Genomic DNA, 7,941 nt, shown 5'->3' with positions numbered 1-7,941 from the left:
AATTCCGAATGTCGGGTCTTCCAGGGTGTAAAGTACTCAGCAGGAACACCTGGTGTGGATCTTGAGACAATTCCATTAAAAAATGTGGCTAAAATCATTTAAATACCAAATATCGTGGGGGTACCGTAATATGGGGGCTATACGATATCGTGGACCGATATAGCCCATCTTCGAACCTGACCTGCCAACACACAAAAAACTGAACTGTGCGAATAAATCTTTTGTGTCTCGTACCATCGCTTGTTACCGTGATATTGGTAGTCCGACGTCAAGAAGTGGACGGAAGAAAACAGCAAAATCAGCAGAAATGGATCGAAAAGTAAAGAAGCGACTTGATCGAAGCCAACGTCGCAGTGGCCAAAAATGGCCCGTCAGCTGAAAATATCGCAATATTCCACTCGGCAAATATTGAAAACTGAACTCGGGGAAAGCCATTGAAATGCCAAAAAGTGCAAGAACTTACTCCGCAACAGAAAGAAAAAAGACCCAAAAGAGGTAAGAGCTGGCCGAAAGTGGTGAACGGACGAATTTGGCCAGAACTCAAGCGCCGGCTATGGTGATGGTATGGGCCACCATAACAGTCGATGGTCGCTCTCCGCTCGTATTAATCCATCGTGGCATAAGAATAAATGCCGAATATTATCGCGAAAATATTCTGGAGGGTGTATTAAAGCCTTGGGCACGCAAACATTTTGGCCGCAGACCTTGGACATTCGAACAGGACTCGGCACCATCGCACTCAGCACGCGCCACCCAAGAATGGTTACAAAATGAGGTTCTTCGCTTCATTTCCAGCGCACAATGGCCACCGACATTTCCGGATACCAATCCGTTGTATTATTGTGTCTGGAGTATTTTGGAAAACAAGGTTGGTACTAGAAAATACCTAACTGTCGATCACCTGAAGCAAGCGCTTGGGCGGGAATGGGCCAAAATATCGCTGAGCAACATTCGGAAAGCCTGTGACGGTTTCATTGGCCGTTTGAAGGTCATAATTCGTGCCAAAGGTGACCAATTCGAACAAATCTAAGCTTATTCTAAAATGTGATGCTATTTCCGACATTTTTTGCTTTCATTCAATAAAAGTTGAAAAAAATATGGCGTTTGACTTTGTTGCAGTTTTTTATCTCACCCTGTATATACTTTGTCAGGTCTAAAATAATTATTTCGATGAGTTACAAACGGAATGACGAACTTAGTATGCCCTCCAGTCTATGTGTGGTGCAGGGTATAAAAATTACCGAAGTCTGATATTCTAAAAAACTAATTTCTTCAAAATGTCATCGGACCTGCAGGGGTAAAAGTCCCTGTAGATCTGAGGTATTTTCTAGCTACAAAAGGCTTATAAGATATTTACCTTCGGATTAAGAAGTCCAGCTTGGTATTATAAATGCCTTAAGGCTTTCTATCTTATAAAGGAGTTGCTTTTTACTTTTTTAATAGGGAATGTCAAAGGAACCGAATCGATTGCAAAATCCTTGAACATAGGAAATATCATCTACAATGAATAGACCTCCATATGTTTCCAGAAATTCTATTGGGAAATATTGCCTTCAAAGAATATCCCCAACATTTCTTTTTGCGACATTTCCTGTTTTCTTTTCCTTGAAAAATATGTCATCCTCAAATTGCATTTCTTGGATTCTTGTGCCTTTCCTAGGTATAACCCCACCAACCTTTCACTTTTTAAATGACGAACAACATTCTTAAATTGCCATATCCCAATGAATATGCAAATAAGTTCCACAATTACGGATGGCAATAATTTCATCAACATGACCTTTTACATATTATTCGCATGCAGCAGCCGTTGCGAAGAAAAAATGGAAAACACACAGCAAGGATTAAAAGGAGCCGCCGCCGCTGTGTGCGTGAGAAAATCATGGACAAAGAAAACAGTGAGTAGCATTCTTGCAATACACCAAGGAGATTGAATGAAAGATCTGCTTAAGACGGTGCGACAGTATTCAGGGATTTTGCAAGGAATGCATCAGTGTTGTGCTTTATTTTCTTGCGAATGTAAAATTTTTCTTCAATGAAAATAAGGCAGAGAGATGACATACGTTGTTCCTCTTACCTTGCCACTTAAATGTTGAGTAAATATGTTTGGTTGGCAATTTAATTACTACTCTTCGGTGGCAGGAATAAGTGGTAAGTTTGGGGGAAAGGATTAACCATGAATTATGCATAAGCCCTTGAAAATCCCGGGGAAAATTTATTTATGACAAGGACTCATAAAATTTTTTTTTCAGGGATGTAATGAAATTAAGTGATGGGGCTTCTGTAAATCTTCCTCCATTCGCTCAGGATATGAAAAAACTATATTTTAAAGGAGATGTAATTGAAGAGCAGCAAGAGGCTAAGGAAGAAGCCATAAACAACTTTCAATGAAATACACGAAGAACGTAAAATTGTAGTAGGTTCGCATTACATATGCTACAATTGTAAAGGGAATAATATCCCCTTTTTCAAAAAAAGACGGCACTTTAAAGCTACATCCTTGGCCTCTAAATAGTTTTGGCAAAAAATCACTCTAGGCCCTTTCTATATTTTTTGGACAAGACAATTTTTATGAAAAAAAAATTGAGTTTGATTCTTGTTCTATAAAAAACGTTAAACTTTTAAGATTTAATTTTTATAGCATACTTTCAGGAGCTCAAAACTATTTTTCTGTCTACCAGTCTAGCCAAAAGACCGTCCATCGGCAATTCAACACACCTTACACACAATCATCAGTTTTGTGTGTAAAACTCACCATCGATCCGTAAACTCAGACAGATATTAGCTGTTCAGCTTTTAATGGCGTAGAGATTTCTGTAGCTTGATTTCATGACTTCGCAAAGAATTAGCACACTCAATGTTGATCAAAGGGAGGGAGAGTTACTCTCTCGATGTTCATGTCTGTGAAACATACACAATTAACTCTACTGTCTTGGTAGTGGTTGGCTAGCCCTGTTTTATACTTGAAAGAGTCGCTTCCATACTATATAATACCATATTATATACGTATATGATATTTATACTATAAATATGTTGCTATAAGCTTCAAAGCGTTTCATTTGAGTTTGAAAATCCTGTATTGAGCCTAAAAGTATGCTATACAAATTCTGAAGATAAATTTGAAAAATTATTTCACATATGACTCTAATATTATGTTTAAAAGCTAGTATACACAGAATGTTAGAGCCATATGTTCTACATTTATGTTAAGATTTTTATAACATACTTTAAGGCGCTTCACATTATTCTCAGAGGAAATGCTTTATATGAAATATGTTTTTATATAGCATTGCATAGCAAATATGTTTTATAAAGCATAGCATTTCCTTTTAGTTTAAAAACAGCTGGGGCGCCTACAAATCTGCTACATAAGTGTTATTTTTAAAATGTGAAAAATATCCACTTACATCTGACTCTACCATCATATGGAAACTAGCTTAAATATGTGTAGGACAAGAATTGAGACCCCTGAATTGAATTGAGAACCGAATTGAACTTTATCCTGATATAATTTCTAGTTCCTTAGCTATCTTAAATACATTCTCAATGAATGCTAGCAGCTTTGAAATTTCTTAGCATTTGCCAAAGGCTTCTAGAGGAAATCGAACAAAGCTCTTGTTCTTCATAATGCATATCCACACTCATAGTATCATGATGCTACAATCAAAGGACCCAATGCTTCACATTCGCTATCAAAGTCGTGATGTTGGTATGAATTACCCTCTCATCTCCCTGTCACCATACCTCCATCCCACTTGATTGTAATGCTTTGCTGCAAGCCAAAGTGGCTTATTATCTCTTGCATGTAGCAATCTCTGTTTAATTAATACCTGAGGAACATCGATGCAAAGAATATTTTCGTTGGATTTCCTTAATTAGCACTTATCGGCAAACAGCCATCGATTGTGCCGTTTCGAATCGTGTTTGACAATTTGCCTATTGTAAATCCGCTTGGCATTGAAGACATGCGGAAATGCGTCTTAACTAGCGATTAGGCATTTGAATCTTCATTCCTTCCTCTCTCCCTCTCTGGGATTGGGATGTGATACAACGCCTCCCCCTCCCAAGAGTTTAATTTCGCAAATGTGAATGGATTTATACATGAATCGTTAGCTGATTGCCATGTGATCTGTGATGTGTAGCCACGCCTTTGTATTTTGAAATTGAAAATTTTCGAAATGCTTTATTGCAAAGAGTGAATGGTTGATGATGTTATTATAAAGGCTTTCATTGAAATATCGAAATCTTTGGGAAAGAGGATTTTTGTCACAATGAGGATTTAATGTTTGAAAATGGTTGAAAGTCGTATTGAAAGGAAATCTTAGTTCTGTTTTAATCAGAGTGGTCTCAATTTTAATCCCTTTTTAATGAAAATATACACTAAGAAGGAGAGAGCTTCAAATGTGAATTTGTGAATAGGAAATAGTTTTTTTTTTTTTTTGTTAAAATTCTATCTCAAATTGGAAAGTGTGAGAAATAATATGATATTAAAAGGGGATTCATGTAGTATACGTTACGGCAGCACTCATACGCCTAGTTTTGAATCAGGAAATAATTTAAACTTAAAAAAATTATGGACACCCTACATTTTGAATTTAGACATCCCTTACAGGGGCAAATGCCGTAGATTAAAAATAATAGTATTTTCTAGAATTTTCTAATTATTTTTAAAGAGCCTAAACCAGTTATATTCTTTAAAATTATTTTAAATCCGGGGATATTTTTACACAAGGTTTTGACTAAAGCGTGGACCTATATCACGAATTTGTTTCTGATAGCATTTGAACGTAATAAGAACTCAAACTACGAAAATTTTACGAAAACAAAAGAAAAGCGTAAAAAAATACTTGAATTCGGGCTATAAAAACTGGTGAGATAACATTTTAACATTTCTTTTTAATTTTATTGAATGAAAGCAAAAAAATGTCGAAAATAGCATTAAATTTTAGAATAAGTTTTGATTTTTTCGAATTGGTCACCTTTGGCACGAATTATGGCATTCAAAAGGCCAATGAAACCGTCACACGCTGCCTGAATTTTGCTATGCGGTAATTTGGTTCATTCCCGGCGAAGCGCTTGCTTGAGGTTATCGACATTTTGGTATCTTTTAATGGCAACCTTGCTTTCCAAAATACTACAAACACAATAGTCCAACGGATTGGTATCCGGAGATTTTGTTGACCATTGTGCGCTGGAAATGAAGCAAGGAACCTCATTTTGTGAGTGCGATGGTGCTGAGTCCTGTTGGAATGTCCAAGTTTTGCGGCCAAAATGTTTACGTGCCCAAGGCTTTAATACACCCTCCAGAATATTTTCGCGATAATATTCAGGATTTATTCTGGTGCCAGATTAATGCCAGCGGAGAGCAACCAACGGCTGTTGTGGCGGCCCACACCATGATCATGGCCAGCGCTCTGCGCCAGAGTTCTGGTGGCCAACCGAAGGTTCACATTTTTAGCTGACCTCTTTGGCAAGTGAACACTATCATTTTGTTTGTTTGCAAACTGCTGCACAACGAATGTTTTCTCATCTGAGAAAACAAAATTCGGCAGTTCACCACTTTCGGCCAAGCGAAACAACTCTTTAGCTCTTTTGAGTCTATTTTCTTTCTGTTGCGGTGTAAGTTCTTGCTCTTTTTGGAATTTCAATGGCTTTACCCCGAGCTCATTTTTCAATATTTGGCGACGAGCCATTTTTCGGTAATTGCGACGTGGTCGGTTCGATCGCTTCTTTACTTTTCGAACCATTTCTGCTGATGTTGCTGTTTTCTTCCATCCACTTCCTTGACGTCGGACTACGCTACCAGTATCACGGTAACGAGCGATGGCACGAGACACAAAAGATTTATTCACATTTAATAACTGGAGTGCTCTAACGATAGCTACTTGTGGCTTTCCAGCCAAATATAAAGAAATCACACTATCACGCTTGAATTCCATCGCGAATATTTTTTTTCTGGAAAATTCTCAACAAAATGCTTTTGAACGCTTGTAAACAATATAATGAGCTGTCACTGGAATAATTTTAACAGCTGTCGGGCGACTGGCTTAGAAATGACAGCAGTCTGAATTTGGTTGCAGTGTTTTCATCTCACCCTGTGTAATGAAAAAAGAGATTTTCTCTTATTAGAGAGTTATACTGAAATTTGATGGAGAATATTTTTTCATTGGCTTGATTCTTCTAAAATGGTGTTATGTAGGTGAATTTCACATAAACTCGCATGAAGTACGATTTTAACCCTTAAATGTGTTTAAATATTGATGAATTCCTGACGTTTGGTAAGATTAAGACCCTTGATGTGTTGTAGGAATCATAGTAGAATTATTTGGAAAATAATTGTTTAGAATATGTCCAATTGCTACAATCCCGTTTAATGGGAGTTTTTTGTTATAATTTGAAAAAAGGACTAAAAAGACCACTTTGGTGACTCGCTGAAGAGTTAAAATTTTCCACCAAAATAATCCTGATATTTTTATGAGAAATATTGCTAAAGACGCTATGCACCTTAAACGCAAGAATTCCAAAGAACCTTAATCTGAAAATATCATAATATTGTGAAGAGGAGGGAACTTGCTCGAGGGGGCAAGTTAGGTTTCTTGGACAAAACCCCGATACACCTGTCTTCTCTTCTTATATCCTCCACCTTAGAAATGAGGATATATTAAATTTTTCATTCCGTTTGTAACACCTCTAAATATTCGTCATAGTCCCAATAAAATATATATTTTCATGATCAGCATCAAATTCTAAGTCGAGTTAACAATGTCTGTCTATCTGTTGAAAAGCTTTAAAATTTGGCACCGTTGTTTGATTTATGCCTAGGATGGTTGGTATTGAAAATGAGATATATCGGTCTATGTTTTTGGATATCCCCCATATAACGTTATCTCCCGATTGACGGTTTTAGCCAAATTGCCTATAAATTGGTATTTGCAGTTCCTTATGGGTTCTATCTCTAGTTGCGGAACATTATACATAAAGGTCCACGTTTTCGTATAGCCCCCATATAACCTCCAATATTTGGTATTTTGATGATTTTAAACATATTTTCAAAGGATTTTTCTAAAAATGTATAATTGTTGTTCGTAAACAGTTCTGCTCCTGTGGGTTGTGTTAAATTTGATATTTGTACTTCATAATGGGTTCTACAAGCGGTGTTAAAATTTTGTCCATATTGGTCAACGGTTTCCATATAATGGTTCGGTACTTTATATTAAATATATACACCGATATTCGGTAGTTTAATAATACTTGTCACATTTACCCACGTACCCATATTTGGCTTTAATTCCCTTTTATTGGAAATCATAGGAAATACGTACATCTTCATCGAAATCCTATTGATGCAATGCGTGGAAATGAATTACTTTCTTTTGTCAATTTTATAAAACTGACAATTAATTAAAATTATTTAGAAGGGAAATAAATTCCATAATCCTTTTTCACATTCTTTCCTTTCCCCATTTATAAGTATTCGTCAATTTTCCTGAGTCTTTTTAAAACATCTCACCCTGGCTTTATTTCCCACACCATGATTTCCACCTTCATCATTGAAATTAATTTAAATCTGTCAATTCTATTGAAATCTATTATCAATTGTAAACACCAACAAAAAAAGAGCGTCGAACATGACAATTCTGTAAAAATCTATTATCATTTTTAAACAGACAAACAACAACAAAAAACCGAGAACAGTGAAATTCATTTATTATTGTCAAATAGAAGCCGCAAATAACTATTAAAAAGCTAGTTAACAAAATACAATTAAAATGCAATTCCGTATTTGACATAACAAGAAACGGGAAACCACAGGTGGTCTCAAAAAAAAAATAAAATGGTCATATTATTTTTTGCCCAAAAAACCATGGCTGCCATTTTGTGGGGGAAGCTATCAATGTCATTTTTATTATAATTATTTGTACAGAGGGAAATAGAACAATA

Source organism: Musca domestica, unplaced genomic scaffold (genome assembly GCF_030504385.1).
Source record: "Musca domestica strain aabys unplaced genomic scaffold, Musca_domestica.polishedcontigs.V.1.1 27, whole genome shotgun sequence".
Lineage (NCBI taxonomy): Eukaryota > Metazoa > Arthropoda > Insecta > Diptera > Muscidae > Musca > Musca domestica.
This window is presented reverse-complemented; position numbering follows the sequence as displayed.